At 44.1% G+C, this 21,470-nt stretch overlaps 3 non-coding genes and 1 pseudogene across 3 annotated transcripts; all 4 read left to right on the forward strand.

The window, feature by feature from the left end:
* Positions 1-3,912: 3,912 nt before the first annotated feature.
* LOC130363264 (U2 spliceosomal RNA) lies at positions 3,913-4,105 on the forward strand. The gene has a single exon (XR_008891773.1). It is a non-coding gene; the product is annotated as a U2 spliceosomal RNA (small nuclear RNA).
* Positions 4,106-6,006: 1,901 nt separating this feature from the next.
* Positions 6,007-6,224, forward strand: LOC130363351 (U2 spliceosomal RNA; annotated as a pseudogene).
* Positions 6,225-11,610: 5,386 nt separating this feature from the next.
* LOC130363231 (U2 spliceosomal RNA) lies at positions 11,611-11,796 on the forward strand. The gene has a single exon (XR_008891762.1). It is a non-coding gene; the product is annotated as a U2 spliceosomal RNA (small nuclear RNA).
* Positions 11,797-20,359: 8,563 nt separating this feature from the next.
* Positions 20,360-20,544, forward strand: LOC130363297 (U2 spliceosomal RNA). The gene has a single exon (XR_008891784.1). It is a non-coding gene; the product is annotated as a U2 spliceosomal RNA (small nuclear RNA).
* Positions 20,545-21,470: the final 926 nt, after the last annotated feature.

Below are 21,470 nucleotides of genomic sequence, written 5' to 3' on the forward strand. Positions count from 1 at the left end.
CTGTCTGAGATGCGGCAGGTAGAAGAGCAGGAGCAGGGGTTGCCGCGTGGTCTGCCTGCGTATGTGCTGGGACCTCCGGGAAGGGAGGCGATGCGGTGGTCAACCTAGGAGGCCGTGCATGGGAGGGCAGGCTGGGGGAGCCATTTGGGCCCCTTCCATCAGGCACCCCAGGAGACTCTGTGGGAGGTGCAGCTTTCACTTTTGGGGCACTTAGCCCGGCAGGAGCAGGCCTGGAGCAAGGCTCAGCCATCTCTTCTGTGAGGGGACAGAGGAGAGGTGTCTGCTGTTTAGGGGCCTGAGGGTACAGGGAGCGCGGGTCAGGAGGAGGCTTTGTGCCCCTATGTACTTGCGTTTCCTGGCGGTCTGTGTCTGCCCTCGGTGTCTCTCTGCCCTCAGCGGTCAGCTGTGGTGGCCGGGGTGCAGGAGGTCGCGTGTTCTCCTCCATAATTGCGACCTCCAGCGGGTGTGCAGCGCTGCTGTGAGGCGTAGGTGCACTTCCGGTCTGGGGCCCAGCGAGGACGGAAGGCGCTGGCTTCTCCAGTACTGTGGACGGTTGCTGAGGCTGAAAAAAAGTCCGGAATCAGGTGGGTCGCTGTCTTAAAGGGTTCAGCAGGCTTTCTGGGTTTTCTGTGTCTACGTTTGCCTCCCATAACACACGGATGTAGCCCAGATTCAGGTGGCCCGGTCAGGAACGCTCAGTGAACACGTCCTCCCGCCAGCGCGTCAAGCCACGCCCCCCCTTGAAGTTTTTTTATCCCTGGTCGGGAAAGTACTATAGTGGCTGGTGATTTTAACTGTATCCGTACTGTTAATGACCGTGAGAGTGCTGCTGAAGTCCGAACTGACATTACCTCTAATGCTTTAAATCAATTAGTACAAGACTTACACTATATAGATGCTGGACTGATGATTGACACTGATGATAGATATACATATGTATCGGATAGTGGTCACTGTAAATCCCGGATAGATTATATTTTTGTGTCTGAAGGGATGAAGGTGGCCCGGTGTAATCAGATGATGTCGATTTTCTCAGATCATAAAATTTTATCTGCTGAAATAAGCATCTCAGAGTCCATTGCATTTGGTAGGGGACTCTGGAAGTTAAATGTGAGTTTACTTGAAGAAGAGGAGGTAATGGCAGGTTTTAAAAATATTTTTTTATCCTGTGCTGCTAAACAAGACTGTTTTAAAAATATTTTAGACTGGTGGGATTGGGCTAAAGTGAACTTTGCTGGTTATTTTAAGTCTGTTTGCATTAAGAGAGCACAAGAGAAGAGGCGGAGAGATGAGACTTTAGTTTCACAGTTGGAGACTCTCTTTAAGTTTAAGAACGCTGGTCTAGAGGTGGATGCTGAAATTTGTGAAATTAAGGAAGAGATGAAGACAAGGTTGAAGGAAAGAGGAAGGAATATTGTTTACAGGGCTAAGGTGCAACATTTGGAGGAGAATGAACAATGTGTTTTTTTTAAAAAGTGTTTTAAGCCAAAGGGGGTCTTTAAGTCGGTTTTAACCTCAAGTGGTGAGGTGGTTGGTAGGGAGATGGAGGAGGAGGTTTGTATATTTTATGAAACACTTTTTAGTAATGAAAGTAAAGCTGCTATTAATGAAATGGAAGACTACTGTAACATTTTAGAGGATCAAATTCCAGATGAGGAGAAAGTTTTTTTGGTGGAAGATGTTAGTGAAAATGAAATTAGAATGGCGCTGAATGGAATGGCAAAAGGTAAAACCCCTGGTAGTGACGGCCTTCCAGCTGAGTTTTATGTTGTATTTTGGCCTCTTTTAAAAGAGGTTTTTACTCGGGTTGTGCAATATGTTTTTAAGTTTGGGATTTTAGCTGATTCAATGAAGAAGGGAATTATCACACTAATACATAAGAAAGGTGACGAACGTGATTTAAAAAATTGGAGACCAATTTCATTGTTAAACAGTGACTATAAAATTATTGCAAAAATTGATGCAAACAGGCTTAGGAATATTATTGGCCATATGGTAGATAATTACCAAATATGTGCTGTACCCGGGAGAAGAATTACTGATAATTTATTGATTTTAAGGGATGTTATTTATTATTGTAATTTTAATAAGGTGCCTCTTTTTGTCAAGTCAGTGGATTTCGAGAAGGCCTATGATAAAGTCGCACACAAATTTATGTTTACGGCCCTAAAACATATGGGGATCCCAATGAAGTTATTACATGTTACTAAAGGGTTATATAATGGTGTTACTGGACAAGTTTTAATGAATGGCCATGTTGGTCCTGCTTTTAAGATTTTATCAGGGGTTCGGCAGGGTTGCCCACTCTCCCCAATCCTTTTCATCTGTGTAATAGAGGCCTTGTTAAAGAATGTTCAGAAAGACAAATGTGTTAAAGGAGTTTTTATACCTGGCAGTGATGGGAGTGATCTTAAGGTTTTAAGCTACATGGATTATGTTGTGTTTACATGTACTTCAAAAACAGATTTGAATAGAGTGAATTTGCATATTCAAATTTTTTGCTGTGTGGCCGGAATGTGTGTAAACTGGGGCAAATGTCATTTGGTGAATTTTGGGAAATGCGAAGATGTGTTGGTGGATGGAGTAGAGATAAAGGAGAATGTGGAAGTTTTAGGGGTCATTTTTGAAAAGAATCTTAAAGGGACAGAGACTTATAACAAGCTGGACAGTAAAATTGAAAAGAAATTGAATTTTTGGAAATTGAGGAGTTTATCCCTTAAAGGGAAAGTACTTGTTATTAAGACTGTGATTTTATCTTTACTTTTATATACTGCGATGGTTTTTCCACCTGGCAAGCTTTGGATGAGGAAGACAACAAGAAGACTTTTTGTTTTCTTTTGGGGATCCAAAATGGAAAAAATGAAAAGAGAGAAGGTAATGAGTACTGTAAAGAATGGTGGATATGACTTTCCAAATATTGATTTGTTTTTAAAGTTACACTATTTTCTTTTAATTTTCAAGACTATCCAGTGCAATAGTAAAACAGCTGACATGTGTAAATATTTAGCAGGATGGTTGTTTTCTAAGTGGGGCTGGTGTGAGAGGGATCTGAGGAAACCAATGGCGCTGATTATACCTACCTTTTATGTGGTTCTTCGGTCTTTCAATGATCAGTTTAATTTGAGCTCCTTGGGGAAACCTGAAAAGAAGAAAATAGAATATGAATTGAGAAAGAGTGAAAAATTTAATGAAGTACCATTCTGTAATATTGCACAGTCAGTTAAGATTTGGAGCCTTTTTAATTCCTTTGGTTTATCAAATAAACAAAAAGATGTGGTATGGCTGTCTTACCATGGTTGCCTCCCAACTTGAGTGTTTTTAAGAGGAAGAGGAATAAGAGTGAGTAAACAGTGTCCAAGAGAGGGTTGTGTAGGTAAAGAAGATATTGTACATTTGTGGTGGGACTGTTTTTATGCCAAAGAAGTTTTTAGGCTTTTAACAAGATTTTTTATTGCACTTATGGGTTTTAATGATTTTACTTTTGAGAAAATTTTTATCGGTCAGGACTTTAACATGAAGAATGATGCACGTGTTACTTGGATAATTTTTTCTGTTTTTAAAGAAGTTTTATGGGACTCCAGGAATTTGCTTGTTTTTAAAAATGTTTCCATTTCTCCAAGTGAATGTAGGAGGTTGTTGCTCGGAAGACTTTTTATTGCATATTTATTAGATAAGAAGAGAATGGGAGAAGACAATGCTGAAAAGATCTGGAAATATACCCAATGGTGGAAACTGTAAGTCTGACCAGTTTACGTTTTGTTTTTTAAATGTTTTTGTTTTCCTTCAGCTTTCACTTTTTGGTTTTAAGTTCTTGACCCTCGGTTCCCCTTTTTTTGTCTTTCCGCATGATGTTTTTTCAGACATTGTTTTAAGTGACGAGTCCTGGTAGGAGACCTGATGATCGTTCAAACAATAGTCTGTAACTGAGTAAAAAAAAAAAAGAAAAAAAAAATCTGTTCTTATCAGTTTAATATCTGATACGTCCCCTATCTGGGGACCATATATTAAATGGATTTTTGAGAACGGGGGCCGATTTCGAAGCTTGCTTCCGTCGCCCTATGCATTGACCCGATATGGCAGTATCTTCGGGTACAGTGCACCACCCCCTTACAGGGTTAAAAAGAAAGATTCCTACTTTCATTGCTACCTGCTTGCTGGCTAGCCAGCTAGCCAGCCCTGTGGGCCTTGCTGCTGCTGCAGCCGAAAAACAAAAGGTGGTGTTGCTGCTGCTTGTGTCTGGCCGCTGTTGGAGTGTCCAGGCACAGGACTTCTGCTGCTGCTGAATAAATGGCCTCCTTAATTGGATCATCTGAGCAGCCAGCACACCTGTGCAGGTAGGGCATGACATGATAGGCAGCTGTCTTATAGCGGGTGGGTGCTGAATGTTCCTAATTGACATAACATGGGGGGTCTCCTGGCTGTTCACACAGGTGTGTCATTGCTGTACATTGACCATGCATTGCTTCTGTGGTATTGCAAAGGCAAAGACAAATGTTTCCGGCCATCCATTGCACTAATGGATTGGTCATCAGCTGGCTGTCTATGTCCCGCATCAATATAGACCAAAGTACAGAGGGTTAGGCTATGCTATTGTGCACCTACCTAATGCATCAGAAGGTGCGAGGCCCTTGCTAAATTCTGTGCACAGACTTTGTGATCTATGCTTTAGACTGTATCTAAACCTGCTCCAACATGGACTGACATTCTGGCCTACTTTCAGCCGATCCGACTTGTCTGTCGCTGAACAGTCGCTTTTTATGTATTCAGCACCTATGTATAATGTTGTAAAAATGCTCTAGAAGCTAAAGTCGCAGAAATGTCACACATATTTGGCCTGCAACTTTCTGTGCGACAAATTCAGACAGGAAAAATCAGTATAAATCCTTAGAAAATTATCCCGCAGTATCTCCATCTGCTGGCGGTATTGAATAAGCATTGCTGCATTGATAGGGTATGCATTAGACGAAAAAAAAGAAGAAAAAGAAGAATAATACGCCGAGAAAAGAGGCGAAAAGGAGAAAAACGTGAAAAACGTGAAAAAAAAGTAAGAGGAAGAGAAGGGAAAAAAAGGTGGAAATGGGTTTAAAAGTGATTTCGGCGGAGAAATATATATATATATATATATATATATATACGCACACACACACACATATATATAAACGTATTCTCCGTTGAGATATTGCAGCCGCTGCTGTGTCCAGGCCCAGGAGCCTTAGCACTGTGCTGTGATGTCACTCAATACCACTGACATCACTAGGTGTAAACAACATCTCACCTTTGCTGTGTATGTGACTATGGAGCTGGTTGGTGATGTCGTCTATTATGACCTTCATAGAAGCAACAGGAGATTGTTGCATCCATCTAGAACCCTTAGAACTACTGTGCTATGATGTCACTCACTTCCACAGGCCTTGCAAAATTTAAACAACAACAACCCAGCTTTGTTGTGTATGTAACCATAGGGATTGTGATGTCACCTAGAACCTTCACAGCAGCGACAGCTTTATGAGGAGCATCGGCACTGCTCTGCCTGAGCAGAACCATCACCGCCATAGGTTGTCAAATAACCCGGATTTAACCCACACAAGTAAGTCCAATAGGGTGCAGGCATGTCCTCTATGCTTACAGCTTCCCGTGGGTGTTGGTTTGATACCGTTTGGGGACAGCCAAGGAGGCATCTGCAGGCAACAAAGGTAGGTGTGTGCTTGTGTGTGTGTTTCCTATGCAGATCCTAAGCCCAGTGTCACATGCAAGTAGGAGAAGTAAGAAGGGTTCCTGGCAAATCCGGGTTATGGATTGCATTTAAAAAGGCCCCATGGGAGTGCAATGGGCCCCTGTCTTGCTGCTTAGCAATAATGGTATGGGTTTAGGTTCTGCTGTGTGTACTGGTGGTTGACTGCCCCCCAGCCCAGAGTATGCATGGGAAATTGTCTGGCAGCCTCCCTTCCAGCATGCAGTGATAGTGCCCATGAAGGGGACCTTGTTGGGCCCGCCCCTTTCACGGTTATCGCTTCTCGGCCTTTTGGCTAAGATCAAGTGTAGTATCTGCATTTGGTCTGGTTGGAAGGTGTCTGTGGTACCCCGCTTCTCGGCCTTGGGGGATTGTCTCTCCTTACGGAGGGACTTCACCCCCTTGCTGCTATTGGGGAGCGGGCTTAGTCCACAGACAACGGGTTGCGATCCCCCTGTCTCTGGGACCTTGTGTCTCAGAAGGCATTTTCGGTACGTTGAGCGTTACCTGTAGCTTCGGAAGCACCTGGGGTACCCCCGACCTCTGCCTTGGGTAAGGGTTCCGCTTTTATAGCGGGATTCCGAGCCCCTGCTGCTATTGGGTAAGGGGCTTAGTCCCTGGGTGTGGAAGATGCCGTTCTCCTGGGCTTTCCCCTCTGGGGAAATGTCGATGCGAAATACCATCCGAATAGAGGTGTCGGAGAGCCATCGTCAGTTGAAGAACCTCCGCTTCATTGCGGAGGTGATTCTTCTTGACTACTTCCGCCTCAATAGGGAGGACATCCTGTGTCTAAATGACCAGGAAAGCCGTGGCCTGTATACCGTCACCTTCACGGCCACGGCGTGTTGCGATACATCTATGCAACCTTGTCTGGTGCGGACCAGAGGGACGATCGACTTGACGGTCTTTCGTTCCAGTTCCTCTTCGGTGAGGAACATATACCGTTGGCGGTGGCTATGCACAGCCCTCATGTGACCACGGAGGATATAGCCACTTTTCTTCGGCGATACTGCGAAGAGGTGCGATTCGCAAACAAAATTTTGAACTCCGTGTGCTTCTGGAACGGCAAGAGGAAGTTCTGGGTCAAGCTCCGTAAGGATCCCGGTGGTATTGGGAGTCTTTGCCATCCGCCCCCAAATTTTGCCATCGGGAGAGTTCGGGGCTTCCTGTTCTATCCTCAAATGCCTATGTATTGCCGAAATTGCTTGAGGTTTGGCCACACCCAGGAGACCTGCGGCGCGGAGCGTGTGATTCGCTGCAATAGGTGTGGCCAAGAAGGTCACATAGCCTCAAGATGTAGCCATACGATAAGGTGCAACCTCTGCGGAGAGGAAAATCACGATTTTAATTTCTGTCCCCATAAAGCAAAAACTACGATGGGTGGGTCAAGGCTGGGCCCACCCAAAGAGGGGACAGGACAAAAGACGTCCTTTTTTAAGATGCCCAAACCCCAGACGGCAGGTACTGATGGGTCCAAGCCCAAACCTCTGGTGCTCCATCGGGGGGCCCACCGGTGGTAGCGCTAGGGGGAGGCCATGGGGATTCCTTGAAGCCCGGGCGGGTGATCGAGTTTACTGCCCGGGAAATTGAAAGACGTCGATCGACTTCCTACCTGGCTCAAGAGCCCGCCGAAACTTCTGAAGGGGGCTCACCTGTGGCGGGTGGCAGCCGACGGGCCTCGGTGGGGGCAGAGGTGGACCCAAAATTGCAGCATAAGCCAGGTACTGGCTTGGCCCAGGGTCGCCCTGCTCCGGACGAAGAGGCCCCGGTGAAAGCCCGCCGGAAGGGGAGCCAGGTGGCCAGGTCTGAGCCCGGTCCTGTTACTCCGCCTATACAGGACAGGGCCAAGAAGACAAGTGGCGCCAAACCAGGGTTTGCTGCCCCGCCAGCAGTGGACCCGGTGGGTAAAACTGGCCATCGTCGATCGATGGGGAAGTTGGAGCAACAGTCCTCAGCAACGCTTGCTGGGGAACAAGCGATGAAAACTTCCCAAGGTAGCGGCAAATGTTCCGGAAAAGAGGCCTCACAGGCCCCTGTGCAGCAGTTCCAGTCGTCAAAAGATGAAAGAAGACGCAGATCCATCAGCCGGGGGCCAGAGATTACATCGAGTGAGAGCAACACAGAGGATATGGACAGCAGTGTGACATTTAAAAGACAAAGAGAAGAAGAAGAGGAAGACATCCAAAGGAAAGCGGCGTGCCGTAGTTCAGACGAGAGCGAGCTCAGGGTCGGGGCATCATCGATCTCAAGCTCCGACCCTCAGAACATCAAGGAGCTGATGACCCCGCAGGCGGGGGATGACGGTACGCAGCTTATTATTGACTTTGATTCTCCAAGCACGGACTCTCCATAAACTATGCCTATCCCTGTAAAAATTGCCTCACTCAATGTGAGGTCCTTAAAGAGCCCTGATCGCAGGGCTGCTTTATTTTCTTATCTAGAGACATGTGACTTTGACCTTTGCCTGCTACAAGAATGTGGAATCCCTAGTAAAATGGACTATAAAGACTTAAAAGAAGACTGGAAGCTGGGCCCATCCATATGGTCCGGTGCAAATGACTGTCGTTCTGTGGGTGTTGGGCTGCTCTGCCGAGGCCAGTCCTTTTCTATTCATACAGTAACTGAGATTGTGCCTGGCAGAGCTCTTTTAATTCATCTATATTTTAATGGACTTTTAATTTGTGTTTTAAATGTGTATGCCCCTACTGATAAACAGGAGCGGGCAGAACTATTTGAAATTTTACCACTGTTTTGTGTTGGGTCTTCCCCCCTGCTGGTGGGAGGTGATTTTAACTGCATACGTGATGGGGAACACCGGCAGGGTGGGGATATTAATCGTAAAGACCGCACTTCTTACCTGCTTAAAAATTTTATTGATGATTTTAATTTGAAAGATTGCTGGAAGGATCTCTTGCCGGAGGACCCGGGCGCCACATGGTCCAATGGAAGAGTGAGCTCCAGAATCGATTTTATTTTTTCCTCTAGAGCTTTTAAACCCCTGAAATGCACGCTCGAGCAGAATATCTTCTCTGATCATAAGCTCCTCTTGGTGGGCCTGGAGCTAGAGGGGGAGCAAAAAGCAAAAAGGGGCCTCTGGAGATTAAACACCACACTCCTAGAGGACCCTGAGATAAAAGAGGAGTTTGTGCGGACCTACCAGTGCTGGCAATCACAAAGAAAACCCCACGAGCCTATGCTGCACTGGTGGGAGGGCACCAAATCTAAAATCAGATTTTTTTTTATCAAAGCAGGTAAGAAGAAGGCAAAAATGGAAAAACAGTGGTTTTATGTTCTTAACATGCGTTTAAATGTACTTTTTAAATTGAAAGAAGCTGGTATGGATGTAGAAAATGATATTTTAAACCTTAAAACTGAAATAAAACATGCCATAGAAAAGAAAGGGAAACAAATCATTTTTAACTCACATGTGCAGCACCTGGAGGAGGGCGAGAAATGTTCCTGTTTCTTTTTTAAAAAAGTGATGAATAGGAGGGATATCATCCAAAACCTTGAGGGTGAATCCACTCCAAAAGGCATGTTAGATGCAGTTTTTAACTTCTACCAGCTTCTTTTTAATAAGAAAGATCTTAATCCATCCTTTTTAGACCATGTTCTTAATTCCCTTGATTTTAAGCTAGATGTTTTAGACCAGGAGGTTTTATCCCGTGATCTTAACTTAGATGAACTTTTATTTGTTTTAAAAGTTTTTCTAGTGGGAAGGCACCTGGGGAAGATGGTTTACCCATCGAATTTTATTTCGCTTTTTGGGATATTTTAAAGGATGATATGGTTTTATTGTATAAAGAAACTTTTATTGTTAATGAACTTCCCCCTTCCTGGAGGAGGGGGATTGTATCATTACTTTTTAAAAAGGGTGAAAAGGATATGCTAAAAAATTGGCGCCCCATCACACTTTTAAATGTCGATTATAAAGTTTTAGCCAAGTTATTAGCTGTCCGTTTTAAACCTTTTATTCATAAATTAATTCACCCAAATCAGGTTTGTGGGGTACCTGGAAGGTCTATAGCTGAATCCCTAAATATTTTAAGAGATGTTTTATGGTATTTTAAGGATAGAAATTAAACTGTAGCAATTTTATCCTTAGACTTTGAAAAAGCCTTTGATAGGGTCTCCCATGAATACCTGTTTTTAGTTCTTAAAAAGATGGCAGTGCCTGAAACGATTTTAAGCCGAATCATGCTTTTATACCGATCCTGTTTTAGTCAAGTCTCTGTTAATGGCTTTTTAACCAGCGGTGTTCCTCTTTTATCAGGTGTCAAACAGGGCTGCCCCCTGTCCCCACTCCTTTTTATTTGCGCAATCGAACCACTGATGGCCCTCCTCAGAAAAGACCGGGTAGTAAGAGGCGTACCGATACCTGGTGGAGGAGGGACCCATCTAAAGGTGTTGGGGTACATGGATGATGTCACCATACTGTGCCCGGACTCTCCATCCATGAGGGGGGCATTGAGGAACACCAGCTATTTCTGCGAGGTCTCTGGTTTTAAGCTAAACACAGATAAATGTGACTGTTTTTATATTGGCTCCTGGGATTCATCTATCACCCCAGGAGTCACAATGCAACAGGATCAAATTAAAGTTTTAGGTATTGTTTTTAACCAGGTCAATGATGGGAGCCCTAACTGGGATTCAGCTATAGCTAAGATGGAGAAGAAGATTTTAATGTGGAATCTTAGAAACCTTACCATGGAGGGGAAGATTTTAATAATAAAGATGGTTTTACTCCCTATTATGCTATACATTGCCATGGTATTTCCTCCATCTATTTTATACATTAAAAAAGTAACTAGAATTGTTTTTACTTTTTTATGGGGTTCAAAAATGGAGAAATTAAAGCGTGATTTTATGTACAAAAGTAAAGATAATGGCGGGAAAGATGTTCCTAACCTTTTTACTTTCTTTTACATAAAGTATTTCTGTTTCTGTTTTAAAATTATTAAATCCGATGGCATTTTTAGCTGCTTTTTAAGGTACGCTGCGGGCATGGTTTTTAAAAGATGGTTGCGCATCCCTCTGAACGCTCCTGTGCTTCTGTGTCCTCCAAAACATTATGTGGTGTTGGAAAAGACAGTCAGGCTCCTAGGTCTCCAAGATTTGGAGCCTGACATACTGGGGGACCAGAGAAAGGTATCAAAGGTCCTCAGGCGGAGTGAGGTTACCCTGGCAGTGTCCAATTTCACACAGGCAAGATCCAAAAAGGTATGGCGGAACGTGTACGGGAAGTTTCTGGCGAATGTACACAGGGATCTTGCCTGGGCAATCGTCCACCAGTGCCTCCCTACTCGTGAGTTCCAGCACAGGCGAGGACTGGTGGCGAGAGCCAAGTGCCCGAGAGATGGCTGCGGAGTGGACGAAACAGTGCTGCACATATTTTGGAACTGCCCTTTTGCACGGGAGCTTTGGAGGAAGGTAGGCCCACTTTTGAAGTGGGCCTGCGGCCTAAAAGATTTTAACCACGAATGTGTCTTTTACGGTCTTTTTAACTGCCCCAATTTTAAACAGCAGATGATCTGCTGGATGATTATTAATTGTTTTAAAAATGCCATCTGGAAAGTTAGGAACATCTTACTTTTTAAACATGATTTTATTGATGTTAAAAACTGTATAAAGCTGGCCCTGAGTGAGATGTACATCTATTACCTCAGAGACAAGAAACAGCTGGGGGCCAGCGAGGCAGCATCCATGTGGTGTTTGCCTCTATGGAACGAAATAACAATATAATCAGTTTTTATGACATTTGTATAATGTTTTATCCTGCCATTTTTATTTTTTCTCCTTTTATTACTGGTTTTATTATTTGTATTTTAAAACTTATGTGAACCTTTTATTATTTTGCATTTTAAATTTTGTATGGTTTCTTATTTATTCAATAAAATTTTGTTGAAACCTTATCTGTTCTTATCAGTTTAATATCTGATACGTCCCCTATCTGGGGACCATATATTAAATGGATTTTTGAGAATGGGGGCCGATTTCGAAGCTTGCTTCCGTCGCCCTATGCATTGACCCGATATGGCAGTATCTTCGGGTACAGTGCACCACCCCCTTACAGGGTTAAAAAGAAAGATTCCTACTTTCATTGCTACCTGCTTGCTGGCTAGCCAGCTAGCCAGCCCTGTGGGCCTTGCTGCTGCTGCTGCAGCCGAAAAACAAAAGGTGGTGCTGCTGCTGCTTGTGTCTGGCCTCTGTTGGAGCGTCCAGGCACAGGACTTCTGCTGCTGCTGACTAAATGGCCTCCTTAATTGGATCATCTGAGCAGCCAGCACACCTGTGCAGGTAGGGCATGACATGATAGGCAGCTGTCTTATAGCGGGTGGGTGCTGAATGTTCCTAATTGACATAACATGGGGGGTCTCCTGGCTGTTCACACAGGTGTGTCATTGCTGTACATTGACCATGCATTGCTTCTGTGGTATTGCAAAGGCAAAGACAAATGCTTCCGGCCATCCATTGCACTAATGGATTGGTCATCAGCTGGCTGTCTATGTCCCGCATCAATATAGACCAAAGTACAGACGGTTAGGCTATGCTATTGTGCACCCACCTAATGCATCAGAAGGTGCGAGGCCCTTGCTAAATTCTGTGAACAGACTTTGAGATCTATGCTTTAGACTGTATCTAAACCTGCTCCAACATGGACTGACATTCTGGCCTACTTTCAGCCGATGCGACTTGTCTGTCGCTGAATTTTTATGTATTAAGCACCTATGTATAATGTGGTAAAAATGCTCTAGAAGCTAAAGTCGCAGAAATGTCACACATATTTGGCCTGCAACTTTCTGTGCGACAAATTCAGACAGGAAAAATCAGTATAAATCCTTAGAAAATTATCCCCCAGTGTCTCCATCTGCTGGCGGTATTGAATAAGCATTGCTGCATTGATAGGGTATGCATTAGACGGAAAAAAAGAAGAAAAAAAAGAATAATACGCCGAGAAAAGAGGCGAAAAGGAGAAAAACGTGAAAAAACGTTAAAAAAAAAGTAAGAGGAAGAGAAGGGAAAAAAAGGTGGAAATGGGTTTAAAATTGATTTCGGCGGAGAAATATATATATATATATATATATATATATATATATATACGCACACACACACACACACATATATATAAACGTATTCTCCGTTGAGATATTGCAGCCACTGCTGTGTCCAGGCCCAGGAGCCTTAGCACTGTGCTGTGATGTCACTCAATACCACTGACATCACTAGGTGTAAACAACATCTCACCTTTGCTGTGTATGTGACTATGGAGCTGGTTGGTGATGTCGTCTATTATGGCCTTCATAGAAGCAACAGGAGATTGTTGCATCCATCTAGAACCCTTAGAACTACAGTGCTATGATATCACTCACTTCCACAGGCCTTGCAAAGTGTAAACAACAACAACCCAGATTTGTTGTGTATGTAACCATAGGGATTGTGATGTCGCCTAGAACCTTCACAGCAGCGACAGCTTTATGAGGAGCATCAGCACTGCTCTGCCTGAGCAGAACCATCACCGCCATAGGTTGTCAAATAACCCGGATTTAACCCACACAAGTAAGTCCAATAGGGTGCAGGCATGTCCTCTATGCTTACAGCTTCCCGTGGGTGTTGGTTTGATACCGTTTGGGGACAGCCAAGGAGGCATCTGCAGGCAACAAAGGTAGGTGTGTGCTTGTGTGTGTGTTTCCTATGCAGATCCTAAGCCCATTGTCACATGCAAGTAGGAGGAGTAAGAAGGGTTCCTGGCAAATCTGGGTTATGGATTGCATTTAAAATGGCCCCATGGGAGTGCAATGGGCCCCTGTCTTGCTGCTTAGCAATAATGGTATGGGTTTAGATTCTGCGGTGTGTACTGGTGGTTGACTGCCCCCCAGCCCAGAGTGTGCATGGGAAATTGTCTGGCAGCCTCCCTTCCAGCAAGCAGTGATAGTGCCCATGAAGGGGACCTTGTTGGGCCCGCCCCTTTCACGGTTATCCCTTCTCGGCCTTTTGGCTAAGATCAAGTGTCTTGCCCTAAGGTATTCGGGTACCCCTCTCCTCGGCCTTGTGGGATCGCCCAGGTTTATTGCCTGGGCTTCACCCACCTGCTGCTATTGGGGAGAGGGCTTAGTCCCAGGATAACGGGAAGGTGATCATCGGAGGACGGGTCTGCCGGAGAGGATGGCTAATGCGCCGAACGCTCCTAATACAGTACGGCTGTTTATCGAGGAGGAAAAGAGGAGTGCCTACGGGATTTTGCATGTCCAGCAGAAGGTCGTGGAGGGAGTGCTGAGGATGCCGCATGCTTCCATCTTCTGTGTCCAGGTCTTTCCCAGCCAAGGATTCTTTGACGTGACCTTCTACAACCTGGATGATCTCCGTACCTGTCTCTACCGGAGTAAGGAGAATGCTTCTCACCCTGACCTACAAGGGATCCGATTCATTTCCTGCGAGGCTCGGCCTAAGAAAGTTCCAGTGGTAGTGCATATGTACAACCCTTTTGTGCGGGATGAGGAGATCCAGACCTTTCTAAGAAGGTATTGTGTGTCTGTTTCTGGTGCGGAGAGGAAAAATAACATCCTGGGGACTTTCACAGGCATGAGACGTTTTTGGGTGGAGTTTAGGCCTGCCCCCAAGGGTAGTGCTGAAGGTTTTTGTCACCCCCCGCAGAACTTTGCGATAGGGAACAACAGGGGGTTTCTGCACTACCCGGGGATGCCAAGTTTTTGCCGGGACTGTTTTTGCTTTGGTCATACCAGAGAGAACTGTACAACCGGGCAGGTTTGCAGGAACTGCCACAAGCCTGATCACCGCACTGCAGACTGTCCCGAGAAACGCAAGTGTCATTTCTGTGGTTCTTCGGATCACCTGGCTAGGAGTTGCCCCACTTACCAGTCCGGGGCACCCCGATCATATGCAATGGCTCTTCGAGGTGGGACAGTTCCTGAGGACTCCAATGCTGCCAGGGCAGGCGATGCAGAGGTTAGCGTGCTGACCAGTGAAGCAGAGTCTGCCCCTGTTTTTCCTTCCATTTCTAGGTCTGTTCCGGATGCTTTGGTGGCAGAGGGGGAGAAGGCGGAGTCTGTTTCGGGGGCATCTGTTTCGGAGGCCTCTGATCCCCCAGAGGAGATGACTGTGGACAAAGAATCCTTGAAGAGAAAGATGCCGGTGGAAGAATCGGAGGATGACTGTCCGACTCCTCAGAGTCAAAGGATTGAGGACTTTCCTAGCCCGGGAAGGGAGGAGGCAGGTGGAGGGTCGTCATGTCAGATTGATTCTGACTCCTCTTTATCCTCCCTGGGCACAGGTTATTTGGAGGAATGTTCAGTCAAAAAATTGACAAAGACTCTTAAGTTTAAGGAAGGGGAGGCAAAAAATAAGGGTAGAGGTCGGGGAAAGGCTAGGCCTCCTTTTGATAATGCTTGATTTTGTATTTCCTTTTTTTCCTTCAAATGTTTGAATGAGTTTAACAATTGGTTCTCTAAATGTCCGCAGTATTAGATCTTTAGAAAGGAGATCCGCCATTTTTGATTTACTTTCTAGATATTCTTTTGATGTTCTAGGTCTCCAGGAGTGCTGCTTGGATGGGGAGCCAAATATCTCCTGGCCTTATGGGCAATCGGTATGGTCTGGTTCAATGGAACGTAATTCGGGGGTGGGGATTTTGTTCAAAAGTAATGAGTTTGTTGTTAAAAAAGTTGTCCATATTGTTCCGGGTAGGGTATTATTAGTGCATTTTATTTTCAGGGGTTTCACATATAAAGTAATTAATGTTTATGCTCCAACTGGGAGGAAGGAAAGAGGGGAGGTGTTTGAGAAATTATATTTCTTTTTGAGTGGGAGGGATGATGTGTTCCTTATAGGGGATTTCAATTGTATAATAACAGAGGGGGATAGGAGTAGTACTACGGTGGGTGGTGGGTCTGGTTTAGACAGTACTAGTAAGCAGCTTAAAGAGATTGTAAATTTATTTGGGTTAAAGGATTCCTTTGTTGCCCATAATGATGGTACTATCGGTTATACATATTTTTCTAACAATACAAGTTCGCGTATTGATTTAATTTTTGTCTCAAAACTAATGTCTGTTTCTAATTTCAGACGGAGGAGGTTACCGTTCACGGATCATGCCTGGATTGAGTGTGTGGTAAAAGGTGGTGGTCTAAGTGAGTATGGAAAGGGTGTTTGGAAGTTGAATGTGTCTTTATTGGATAATGAATGTGTATTACAAGAATATAGGGAGCGTTTTGATGGATGGGTGTTGAGGAAGGATGCATTTTATAGTGTGGTTGAGTGGTGGGAGTGGGTGAAGTTAGAGACTAAAAGGTTTTTTATTAAAAAAGGGTGTGAGAAAGGGAGGAAAGATAGAGAAGAGTATGAGAGATGGCAAAGAAGGTTAGAGTATTTGTATGAATTGAGGCGTTTGGGGATGAGTGTTGAGAAGGAGATTGAGGAAGCTCGTGGAAGTGTGAATGAGTGTCTGGAGAGGAATGGAAGGAAGATTATTGCACAGGCTAGGGTTGAAGTGAAAGAGAAGGATGAGAAATGTAGCAAATTTTTCTTTAAAAAGGCATTCAGTAAAAAAACTGAGATGATGAGTGTTTTTAAGAATGATGGGGTAGAGGTCTTTGGTAAGGATGAGGTGTTAGAGGAAGTGTGGAAGTTTTATTCTGATTTATTCACGGAGAAGGAGCGGGACGTGACTCTAGAGGAGGAATGTTTGGGATATGTGGATAAGCGTTTGGATGAAATTGATGGGTTCTTTATGGAAGAGGATGTGAGGAAGAGTGAGGTGGAGGATGCTGTGAATGGGATGAAGAAAGGAAAGGTGGCAGGGAGTGATGGTTTGCCTGTGGAATTTTATCTTGTGTTTTGGGATATGTTAGGGGATTATGTATGGGAGGTGTGTAAGGAAGTACTTAGGAGAGGGAAGTTATCTAAAAGTATGAGTGAGAGTGTGACTGTGTTATTGTTTAAAAAAGGGGATAAGAGGGATCTTAAAAATTGGAGGCCTATAGCGCTCTTGAATTGTGATTACAAAATTATTGCTAAAGTTATTGCGAATAGGTTAAAGGATGTGATTGATTGTATGGTAGGTGAGGAGCAAATGTGTGCAGTGCCTGATCGTAGGATTTCTGAATGTCTGTTAGGTCTGAGGGATGTATTGTGGGACTGTAAAACTAGGAAGCAAGGTGTGGCTGTTGTTACGGTGGATTTTGAAAAAGCGTATGATAGGGTGGTGCATGATTTATTGTTTAGGGTTTTGAGGAGGATGAATGTGCCGGACAGAATGGTGAAGTGGATTGAATGTTTGTATAGGGACATTTATAGTAAGATTCAGGTCAATGGTTTTCTGAGTAGGGAGGTGAGTATAAAATCTGGAGTGCGGCAGGGGTGTCCCCTGTCGCCAATTCTTTTTATTTGTATGATTGAGCCTTTGTTGGGGATGATTAGGAGAGATAAGGTGATGCGGGGTATAGAAATACCTGGTAGTCATGGGAAGGATATGCGAGTGATTGGTTACATGGATGATGTTACTGTTGTATGTAAGTCAATGGCAGGGGTAAGGCATGCTAAGTTATTGATTGAGTGTTTCTGTTTAATGAGTGGGTTTAAGCTTAATGTTGGGAAGAGTGGTTGTAAATTTTTTGAGGGGTGGGGAGAGAGTGGGTTGTGCGAGTGGCCTGTGAGAGAGGGGGGTGTGGAAGTGCTTGGGGTGGTGTTTGATAATGATTTGTATGGGAAAGAAAGTTGGGAGAGGGTTTTGGGGAGGGTGGGGAATAAAATAAACTTCTGGTCTTTAAGGACTTTATCGATTGAGGGAAGGATTCTGGTTATTAAAGCTGTTATAATTCCTATTTTGCTTTATGTTAATTATGTGTTTCCTCCACCGGATAGGTGTCTGGCAAGAATTATCAGGCAGATCTTTGTTTTCTTATGGAATTCAAGGATGGAGAAATTGAGTCGTGGGAAGGTGGTGAAAAGCAGAATGCATGGTGGGAAAGGAATGATGAATGTGGAAGTGTTCCTGGCTGTGAAGTATGTCAGTTTTTGTCTCGCTGTAAGTAAGAAGGAATGTGTGTTTGGGTGCATGGTAAGGTATTTGGCTGGTAATGTGTTGTTGAAATATAAGCTAATGGAAAGGGACTTAAGGGTACCTGTAAGTTTTGAGGTTCCTTGGTTCTATGAGAGAATAGGGCGGTGTGTCAGGAAAAATAATCTGGAATGTGTGACTGAATGGAATGATAGTAAGAAGGTGATGAAAGTGTTGGAGCAGAGAGAAACAGTGGAATGTGTGGGAGGTCTGTCTGAGAAGGATTGTAAGGTAGTGTGGAAAAATGTCAGTCACAAGGAACTGACAAATAAACAAAAGGACTTGTCTTGGATGTTAGCTCATGGGTGTCTGCCAACAAGGGAATTTCAGAGGAGAAGGAGATTGGTAGACAGTGAAGTGTGTCCCAGGGATGGTTGCGGTGGATGTGAGAATTATGTACATGTGTTTTGGGAGTGTGGTTATGCGAAGTCTGTGTGGAGAAGAATGTCTGGTCTAATTAAAAATCTTACTGGAATTGAAATGTTATCCTTTAATATGATGATGTTTGGTTTGTGTGCAGTGGAGAGAGAGAAGGCAAGAGTGTTATGGTTCATAGTAAATTGTGTAAAAGAGGTTCTGTGGGATGTAAGGAATATTAGGATTTTCAATCAAACTGAAGTAAGTGTGAAGGAGTGTCTGGGCATGATCCGTGGTAAAATTTACCTTTACGTATTATGTGATAGGAAAAACTATGGTTCTGATGATGCAGAGGGGATCTGGAAACACAAAAAATGGAAGTACTGGTTATGATTGTATTCTTATTTGTCTTTCTTTTTCTTTTCTTACAGATTATATCCTGATATGAAGGGACAGTTGGAGGGACAGAATCCGCTGCAATTTATTTTTTCTGAGGGAAAGTCATGAAGGGAAAGCTTTTTGTTATATGTACATGTAAAGACATGCTTCCTGTATATATTGTATATGTCAAATATGTGTTATTCATGTGTTTTCAGATGAATATGTAATTTTTTGAATGATTTACTTGGTTATGTATTGTATATTTCCTTTTCAATAAAAAAAAAAAAAAAAAAAAATCTGCTTGCTTGATCTGGCTGGAAGGTGCCCGGGGTACCCGCTCCTTTTCTCTGGGGGATCGTCCCATCTATATGGTGGGACTTAACCCCCTTGCTGACATCAGGGTGGCGACTTAGTCCCCGGGCAACGAGGAGCGATCACCACCTACCTGCCTGCAGTAGGGGAGGTGTTTTTTCTGCGATGGAGGAGGCTGGCAAGAAATAAGAGCCTGCTGGAGGTGTACCTAGCTACGCCAGACTACGAAATGGAGTCCGAATTACTCTTTTGGATGCTGGAAAGAAGGAGAGAGGTTTATTCTTCGTGGTGGAGGAGATTTTGTTCCAGCTTTTTGAGCTGAGGAAGGACCAGATATTATCCATGCTGGAATTTCCAAGAAGTGGAGTCTATGATGTGGTTCTGGTTTCGGAGGAGGACTATGGTGTGTTCTGCAATAAAGCATTGCTGTGGAAGTCGCACCCTAAGTTGGGAGGGGTAGAAATTACTCCCCATTTCCCGACTCGGGAAAGACTTATAACTGTGAGGATGTACAGTCCGTATATCACAGAAGAGGAGATTGTTCTGTTCCTTTCTAGATTCTGTGAGGAGGTGAAGCCAAAAGGCAAGATCTATAATCAATATGGACTTTGGACGACAAAGTGGAAATTTCAAGTGAAGTTTCAGAAAACACCTGATGGAAAGCTAATTTATCCCCCAGGGCGTTTTAAGATTGGCCCAGTAAATGGGGACCTGTTCTTTTCAGGCATGGACGACTTTTGTCGAAAGTGTAAAAGGTATGGCCATAGGAAAGATTTTTGTGATATTGTTTGGTGCTATAAATGCCAAGAAGAAGGCCATGAGCCAGAAGTATGTAAGGTGAAGAAAAAGTGTCATCTATGTGGTGATGAGGGACACCTGGCAGTAATGTGTCCTAAGAAGAAGAGGAAGAAAAAGGAGGTTATGAAACGAAGTAGGGAGGAGGAAACTGATGTGAGGGAAGAACCTGAAGAGGAGGAAACTCCAACCAGGAAAGTGATGGAGGAGAAGAAAAGGAAAGAAAATGAAGAAGAATATGTACCGGTAGAGTATGGAGGCTCTCTTGATGTTGTCTTCAAGAGTGTGTCAAAAAAATAGAAAAAAGCCTTTGACGAGGATTTGGGAAATCTGAAAGAAAGATTGGGAATCAAAGTCAATGAAGCAAGGGATAAAGTCTATTGTTCCTTTCACGCAGATATAGATAGATTTGTGAAAACATACAAGGTTCCAGCGTGGCTGGCGATTCCAGCCAAAAGTGAGATGCTGAGTGGATCTTTAACTTGTGGTTTCTTAGACTTCTTAATGGTCTTTGCATGGAGAAGAGGAATGACATTTGGGTAATTTTTCTTTAAGAAATTATAGTATGGTTACTTTTGGTTTGATAATTTTTTTGTTTTAAATATGGTTTCTTTTATTGTTTAAAAAAAAAAGAGATAAAGAAATAAAGAAAAACGGGTTTTCCTGATGATGAACAAAAAATCAAGCTCAAATAAGATCTTAGAGCTCTGATGGAGTTCTGAGGGTTAACTAAAAAAAAAAATCGGTTCTTATCAGTTTAATATCTGATACGTCCCCTATCTGGGGACCATAGATTAAATGGATTTTTGAGAACGGGGGCCGATTTCGAAGCTTGCTTCCGTCGCCCTATGCATTGACCCGATATGGCAGTATCTTCGGGTACAGTGCACCACCCCCTTACAGGGTTAAAAAGAAAGATTCCTACTTTCATTGCTACCTGCTTGCTGGCTAGCCAGCCCTGTGGGCCTTGCTGCTGCTGCAGCCGAAAAACAAAAGGTGGTGCTGCTGCTGCTTGTGTCTGGCCGCTGTTGGAGTGTCCAGGCACAGGACTTCTGCTGCTGCTGAATAAATGGCCTCCTTAATTGGATCATCTGAGCAGCCAGCACACCTGTGCAGGTAGGGCATGACATGATAGGCAGCTGTCTTATAGCGAGTGGGTGCTGAATGTTCCTAATTGACATAACATGGGGGGGTCTCCTGGCTGTGAAAGGGGAGGCACCATCACTACTTGTAGGAAGGGAGGCTGGCTGGCAGCCTCCCATACACACTCTGGCTGGGTGGCAGTCACCCACCAGTACACACAGCAGACCCTAAACCCATATCATTATTGCTAAGCAGGAAGATGGGAGTCCATTTCACTCTGATGGACCATTTTTAAATGCAATCCATAACCTGGCTTTGGCAGGAACCCTTCTTACTCCTCCTACTTGCATTTGATACTGGGTTTAGGATCTGCATAGGAAACACACACACACACACACACACAAGCACACACTTACCTGTGTTGCCTGCTGATGCCTCCTTGGCTGTCCCCAAACGGTATAAAACCAACAGCCACGGGAAGCTGTAAGGATAGAGGACTTACCTGCATCCTATTGGACTCTCTTGTCTTGGTTAAATCCAGCTTATTTGACAACCTATGGTGCTGCTGCTTCTGCTCATGGCAGTGCTGCTTCTGACAAGGCTGTTCTTTGGTGGGCCTAGGCGACATCACAATCTCCATGGTTACATACACAACAAAGGTCAGATGTTGTTTACACCTGGCCATGCCAGTGGTTTTGAGTAGCATATCACAGTGCTAAGGGTCCTGGATGCAACAAT

This window comes from Hyla sarda, chromosome 3 (assembly GCF_029499605.1).
Source record: "Hyla sarda isolate aHylSar1 chromosome 3, aHylSar1.hap1, whole genome shotgun sequence".
NCBI classification, from domain to species: Eukaryota; Metazoa; Chordata; class Amphibia; order Anura; family Hylidae; genus Hyla; species Hyla sarda.